General features: G+C 42.2%; 1 pseudogene; it reads right to left on the reverse strand.

Moving 5' to 3' along the window:
* LOC111973504 (lethal(3)malignant brain tumor-like protein 4) overlaps positions 1-5,818 on the reverse strand; it is a 154,338-nt pseudogene extending 148,520 nt beyond the window's left edge.
* Between the last annotated feature and the right edge of the window lie 1,652 nt (positions 5,819-7,470).

Here is a 7,470-nt window from a genome sequence, read left to right on the forward strand (position 1 = left end):
CACCACACACCTCAACACACCACACACCCCACACACCACCACACCACACACACCCCAACACCACACACGCACACACCCCACCACACACACACCACCACACCACACACACCCCCACACACCACACACACCACACACACCCAAACCCCACACACCACACACACCACCAACCACACACAAACACAGCACCGCACACACGCCACACAACCACACCACCACACAACGCACACACATCCACACACCACACACCATCACACACCCACACACCCCACACACCCCACACCACACACACCACACACACCCACACCCCACACACCCCACACAACACCACAACGACATACACCACACACACCCACACACACCCACACACCACACACACCAACACACACCACACACACCACACAACCCACAACCAACACCACACACCACATACACACACCACACACACCCACACACCCTAGCACACACCCACACACCAACATGCCCAACACCCACAGCACACCACAGCACACCCCACACAACCACAGCACACCACACACACCCACACACCACAACAACACCACACACACCCACACACACACACACCACACACACGCACACACCCCACACACCACACACACACACACACCCCACCCGCCACACACACCCCACACACCGCAACACCACACACCCACCAACACACCAACACACACACACACCACACACCACACACACACACACACACACACACACCACATCACACCACACACACCACACACACCACACACACCCACACACACCACACACACCACACCACACACACCACACACACACCCCAACACACACCACACACACACCACAACAACACACACACACACACACCACACACACACACACACACCACACACCACACACCACCACACACCACACACACCCCACACACCACACCACACCACACCCACACCACACACACACACACACACACACACCCACACACCCCACACACACCACACACCACCACCACACACCCACACACCAACACACACCACACACACCACACACACCACACACCACACACATTCCACACACAACCACACTACACCACACACCACACACACCAACACACACACCACACACACACAAAACCCCAAACAGCCACACCACACAACACCACACACACTTACCTGTAGCAAGAGTCCCTCCTGGCGAGGATCATTTGGTACACAGAGTTTTTTTGGCATGGAAAGTGTGTAGCAATACATCCTCTGTCGAGAGACAAGGATATTCTACACAGTCCAACGAGCACAGGAAGGACCTTTACTTTGTTACTGGAAAAACGTCTCTCCTTTCCACGGATCTGCTTGCTTTCTTGAACGATTGAAGACTCGGGAAGACAAGAAGACAAACAAATCAATTCTAAAAGCTTAAACAAGAGCAGGGTATTTTGTTTCACTTGAAAGCAGCATATTGAAAGTATTAGTGAGTTATGAGCGTGGTAGTCATTAAGTTTATTTTTAATGTTCATTTATTTAATTGTTCAATAGATAAGTTGAGTGCTGTATCACATCTATCCCCTAGTTCACCTCTGTAGAACACTTTAGTAATTTAACACAGGCAGATATCTGATCAAACTTTTAATTAGACTGATATAGTGGAAAGGGTTTGAAAGGAGTGCTGACCTAAAATTACATTCACAATGTTTGTGTCCTGTAAAACTACAGAGAGAGCAGCTCATATCGTCTTGCAACCTTCTGTTTATATTTACAGTACCAGTTAAAAGCTTGGACAGACCTACTCATTCAATAATTTTTTACTATTTTCTACATTGTAGAATAATAGTGAAGATATCAAAAACTATGAAAATAACACACATGGAACCATGTAGTAACCAGAAAAGTGTTAAACAAATCAAAATTATATTTATACTTGAGAATCTTTCAAAGTAGCCACCCTTTGCCTTGATGACAGCTTTGCACAGCCTTAGCATTCTCTCAACCAGCTTCATGAGGTAGTCACCTGCAATGCATTTCAATTAACAGGTGTGCCTTGTTAAAAGTTAACTTGTGGGAATTTCTTTCCTTCTTAATGCATTTTGAACCAATCAGTTGTGTTGTGACAAGGTAGGGGTGGTATACAGAAGAAAGCCCTATTTGTAAAAAGACCAAGTCCATATATGGAAAGAACAGCTCAAATAAGCAAAGAGAAACGACAGTCCATCATTACTTTAACCATGAAGGTCAGTCGATCTGGAACATTTCAGGACCTTTTAAAGTTTCTTCAAGTGCAGTTGTAAAAACCATCAAGCGCTATGATGAAACTGGCTCTCATGAGGACCCCCGCCACAGGAAATGGAAGACCCAGAGTTACCTCTGCTGCAGACGATAAGTTCATTAGAGTTACCAGCCTCAGAAATTGCAGCCCAAATAAATGCTTCACAGAGTTCAACTTAACGGACATCAACTGTTCAGGAGACTGTGTGAATTAGGCCTTCATGGTCGAATTGCTGCAAAAAACGCCACTACTAAAGGACACCAATAATAAGAAGAGGACTAGCTTGGGCCAAGAACACAAGAAATGGACATTAGTGGTGGAAATCCGGTGGAAATCTGTCCTTTGTCTGATGAGTCCAAATTTGAGATTCTTGGTTCCAACCGCCGTGTCTTTTGTGAGACGCAGAGTAGGTGAGCGGATGATCTCCGCATGTGTGTTTCTCACCGTGAAGCATGGAGGAGGAGGTGTGATGGTGCTTTGCTGGTGACACGGTCAGGGATTTATTTAGCATTCAAGGCACACTTAACCAGCATGGCTACCACAGCATTATTTTTATTTATTTATTTAATAAAGGTTCAAACCAGTTCATGTGGCATGATTAACCCACACACGTGCTGTACACCCTGTTTATATCTCCTACCCTCCTCAAATGAGGAGGACGTCGGTCGTGACACTGTGCCTTATACGAGGAATGGACCTACAGTAAAATCAGGTCTATGACATCTATACATCGTACTAAGCTTAGGTGGTGTAGAGTGTACTAGGTGTTCTATGGCACTTAAGGTGATGGTTGACAGGGAAATAATATATTATAGGTGAACTGACAGAAGAAGCAATTTACAGTATTTTTTGTATTTTAAGGTTAGTAGAAACAAATTATCTGTGAAGTATAGGCCTAGGTGTAAATTACCTGAAGTCACATAAATAACACTTTACAAGATTTGTACACTTTCAAAGATAGTTCGCTCTCTTCCCACTATTTTTTTCAAACAACTTCTTACTGTAAATTACACCTTCCAATGCAGTTGTTTTATCTGACAGTTGAAACCAGTTTCACGACGGGTCATAAAGCGGCAGTGAAAGTTGTAATGGACCGTGTCAGTCAGAGGAAATAAACCTATGGCAGCATAGGCAGAGGGACAACAGCATAACAGTTGCGTCCCCAATGGCACCCTATTCCTATATAGTGCACTACTTTTACCAGGGCCCTATTCCCTATATAGTGCACTACGTTTGACCAGGCCTATTCCCTATTATAGTGCACTACGTTTGACCAGGGCCCTATTCCCTATATAGTGCACTACGTTTTGACCAGGGCCCTATTCCCTATATAGTGCACTACGTTTGACCAGGGCCCTATTCCCTATATAGTGCACTACGTTTGACCAGGGCCTATTCCCTATATAGTGCACTACGTTTGACCAGGGCCCTATTCCCATATAGTGCACTACGTTTGACCAGGCCCTATTCCCTATATAGTGCACTACGTTTGACCAGGGCCCTATATAAAGTGAATAGGGTGCCATTTGTGACGCATCCCTCGTCTATCTAATTTTATCAGCTTGAAAATGAAAGGTAATTATTGTCCCAAAGCAACAGCATGGTGATAAAGGCATCAGAAACACTCATGGATCATTTTAACATGCTCATAGGCAAGGCTGTTTTTTTGCTGTATCACTAAATCTTATAGCGGCAAGGTAATATTTGGTTGTCAGTCCAATATAACGTTTCGGAACTGAATGAATATGTTTCTTGGGCACTTGTTTATTGTGTTTTGAGAGAAACACAGTGTTTTGGGGCAAGCATTCCCACTGTCATATGGACAAGCAAACAATGCATTGTTTCTTTATTGTATCTTTCTGTCAACATTCAAACGGATTTATAGTTCTACCTCATAATTTGATTGGATTGTTTTTTTCATGGAATTATTACTTGGTTTAATTGTGCCTGGGTCTTCTACGTTTGGTGTTTGCTTGGTTTAATGTGCCTGGGTCTTCACGTTTTGGTGTTTGCTTGGTTTAATGTGCCTGGGTCTTCACGTTTGGTGTTTGCTTGGTTTTAAAAAGAAATGCGAAGAAAAATATATAAAAAATATATACACGGGACAGGACGAGGACAAAGGACATCTGACTGCTACGCCATCTTGGATTCAGATATGAATAACATATCTGACAATAACAATAACAGACAATAACAGGGGCATCACCAATACACCCCCTTGTAGCCTGCGGAACAGTAACCCCTCCACCCTAATATTACCGTATAGCCGTAATTACAGCTGTGAGGATAATATGTGTCAGGTGGATTGACAGTAATGGTACAGTAACAGGACACCTTGGGGGCAGAYTGCCTTCAGAAACTCTCCAGGAAACGACTGTTTTCATTGTAAATAATTCTCACTTATCTGAGAGAAAAAATGAAAAAAGAACACTGGTTAAGAACCAGCCATTTAGAAAAATTTGCTATAGAGATACTGTATATGACAAATTTGAGACGTACATGCTTATAACAAGTAGTGAAGTGTTACAGAATCGTCATAAAGAACCGACTTTAAGAGATGTTGTTCAGACAGGTCAAGACTTGACATGTCAACACCAAGCCAACTGAGCTAACACATTTTGTTTGTCAGTTCTTCAAATAGACAGATCAAGCACCGCTCTTGTTTTTATGACCTAAGATATTCATATGCAATGAGTGTCTCTGGTCATGATAGGTTCAATGGTTGGGATGCTAAGACAARACGGTATGTTCGTTAGACAAGCAACAGAAACATAAGTCTATTCGACAAATACATACATTTTACTTGGTAATGTGATTTATCACTCCTASAACCTGAGATAAAAGTTTGCATATATATATAAATACATATATCATTAAATCGTGACAATATTAAAACTATCCAAAACACATACAGATGAGTCAACTGTGACTACAGCACAGAAAAGGTCATCACTCTCCCATCAATGTAAACAGTAAGCATCCGTATTAGTGGAGTTTTCTCTCATCACATGGTGCCTTCGACGCCATACGTGTGCGAACCATGCCTGAAGCTATAGAAGCGGTAGGAGTTTGATGCTGATAAATAGACCTGCCATCGTCTCTGAAAATATGTTTTTGAGACAAGCTGAGCTCCCACTGCTTGGGTCAGGGAAAGCAAATCACTCTGCAATGTGGACATATTTATGTCTGTGAAAAACCAGAGCTCTTCCTATTTTCTGATACTGATTACCTCAAAGACAAGGCCAGCATTGGCCACCATATGAGAGTATTGGAATAAATTGTGTCACATTGTTGTTCAGTATTTAAGTATCGCTGTACGCANTGTGTGTGTGTGGTAGATTTCTGATGAAGATGTGACTGTGTTTACTGCAACACTGAATAATTCCACTGAAGACAAACACAGACAAATCGTAGGCAAAAACGACCGCCTTAATCAAACAGGAATTTAAACAGATTGCAACAACATAGCATGCTTATTACAAGAAATTCCAATTCCAAGTAGCCTACCAGTTTTGTGGTCTTCAGTCCTGACATATGTTCTTCCACTGAACCTCATGTTGGTCAATCATTGGATGATAGAATGAACTTTGACAGCAAAATGTAGGATACAAGTGTAAGAGTTGAAACCAGATTACGTTCAGTATGTTGTTTTAACCATGTAGGGCATTGTTTAGCTAGTAAAGGCCTTGTGCTTTTCAAAGAAAAACAAGCCCTGACATCTAGACACTTTTAAGCTCTGTGCAATCAGAAATGTCATCGTAAGACAGAAAATCCTGGTTGGCTTGTTTACATTAGTCTGTACGAAACTGGATCTCTGTGTTTGGTGGGTGGCAAGTACATAAAAGTCATAGGGACTAAGCTGAGGAGTAACCTTTATATCCCTGAGYTTGGAGGTTCTGCTGATTTGTAAAGACAGGTGAAACACAGACAGAAGATATGGGGGGAAACTCAGACTTCATTTGTCACCATTGAACTGACCAGGACCAAACAAATCACAAGATGGGGTCACTCCAAACAAGAGATCAATCTGTTGGAATTGCAGATGACATAGGGAGCTAAGAAACCGTCAGTCAGGTGACGTATGGAGGTAATCAAAGTTTAAACGCAAACAGCCCTGAGATATGTCAATTTGGATGTCAATTTGAGATYAATTGACACCCTTTACCATGGCACTTTGAGATTTATTTTAAACTGCAAAACACCACTGTTTTGCACCACTGCACTTTGTATACCAGGGTTGGCTGGCATTCTCTAGTCACTCGTAGGCTCAGGCACTGGTATACTTTTATTTACAAAGCCATTTTGGGTTTACTACCTTTTTATTTGGGCATTTTTATTGAAACCAACGACTCATCTTATGGCATACGTTACGGATATGGTGTTCAAGCAATCAATTACAGTGACAGTAACATGCTAACTTTTCTGCTTAGCCTCTGAATATGTGGGAACAGATGTGAAAATAGTGGAGGGATAGCTGCTTACATATGTCTACTCCAGTTGTCTCCATGTTCCACGGCTCCTCCTAACAGAATTGTCGGACACAGATGTTCTGTGATACAGATAAATAAACCACTCCGGTGTTCTTGAACAGATAAATAAACACTCGGTGTTCTGTGATACAGATAAATAAACCACTCCGGTGTTCTGTGATACAGATAAATAAACCACTCCGTGTTCTGTGATACAGATATATAAACCACTCCGGTGTTCTTGATACAGATAAATAAACCACTCCGGTGTTCTGTGATACAGATATATAAACCACTCCGGTGTTCTGTGATACAGATATATAAACACTCCGGTGTTCTGTGATACAGATAAATAAACCACTCCGGTGTTCTGTTATACAGATAAATAAACCACTCCGGTTCTGTGATACAGATATATAAACCACTCCGGTGTTCTGTGATACAGATATAAACTCATCAAAAGCAAAAAAAGAAACGTCCTCTCACTGTCAACTGCGTTTATTTTCAGCAAACTTAACATGTGTAAATATTTGTATGAACATAACAAGATTCAACAACTGAGACATAAACTGAACAATTTCCACAGACATGTGACTAACATAAATGGAATAATGTGTCCCTGAACAAAGGGGTGGTCAAAATCAAAAGTAACAGTCAGTATCTGGTTGGCCACCAGCTGCATTAAGTACTGCAGTGCATTCCTCCTCATGAACTGCACCAGATTTGCCAGTTCTTGCTGTGAGATGTTACCCAC

Source organism: Salvelinus sp. IW2-2015, linkage group LG14 (assembly GCF_002910315.2).
Source record: "Salvelinus sp. IW2-2015 linkage group LG14, ASM291031v2, whole genome shotgun sequence".
In the NCBI taxonomy this organism is placed as follows: Eukaryota; Metazoa; Chordata; class Actinopteri; order Salmoniformes; family Salmonidae; genus Salvelinus; species Salvelinus sp. IW2-2015.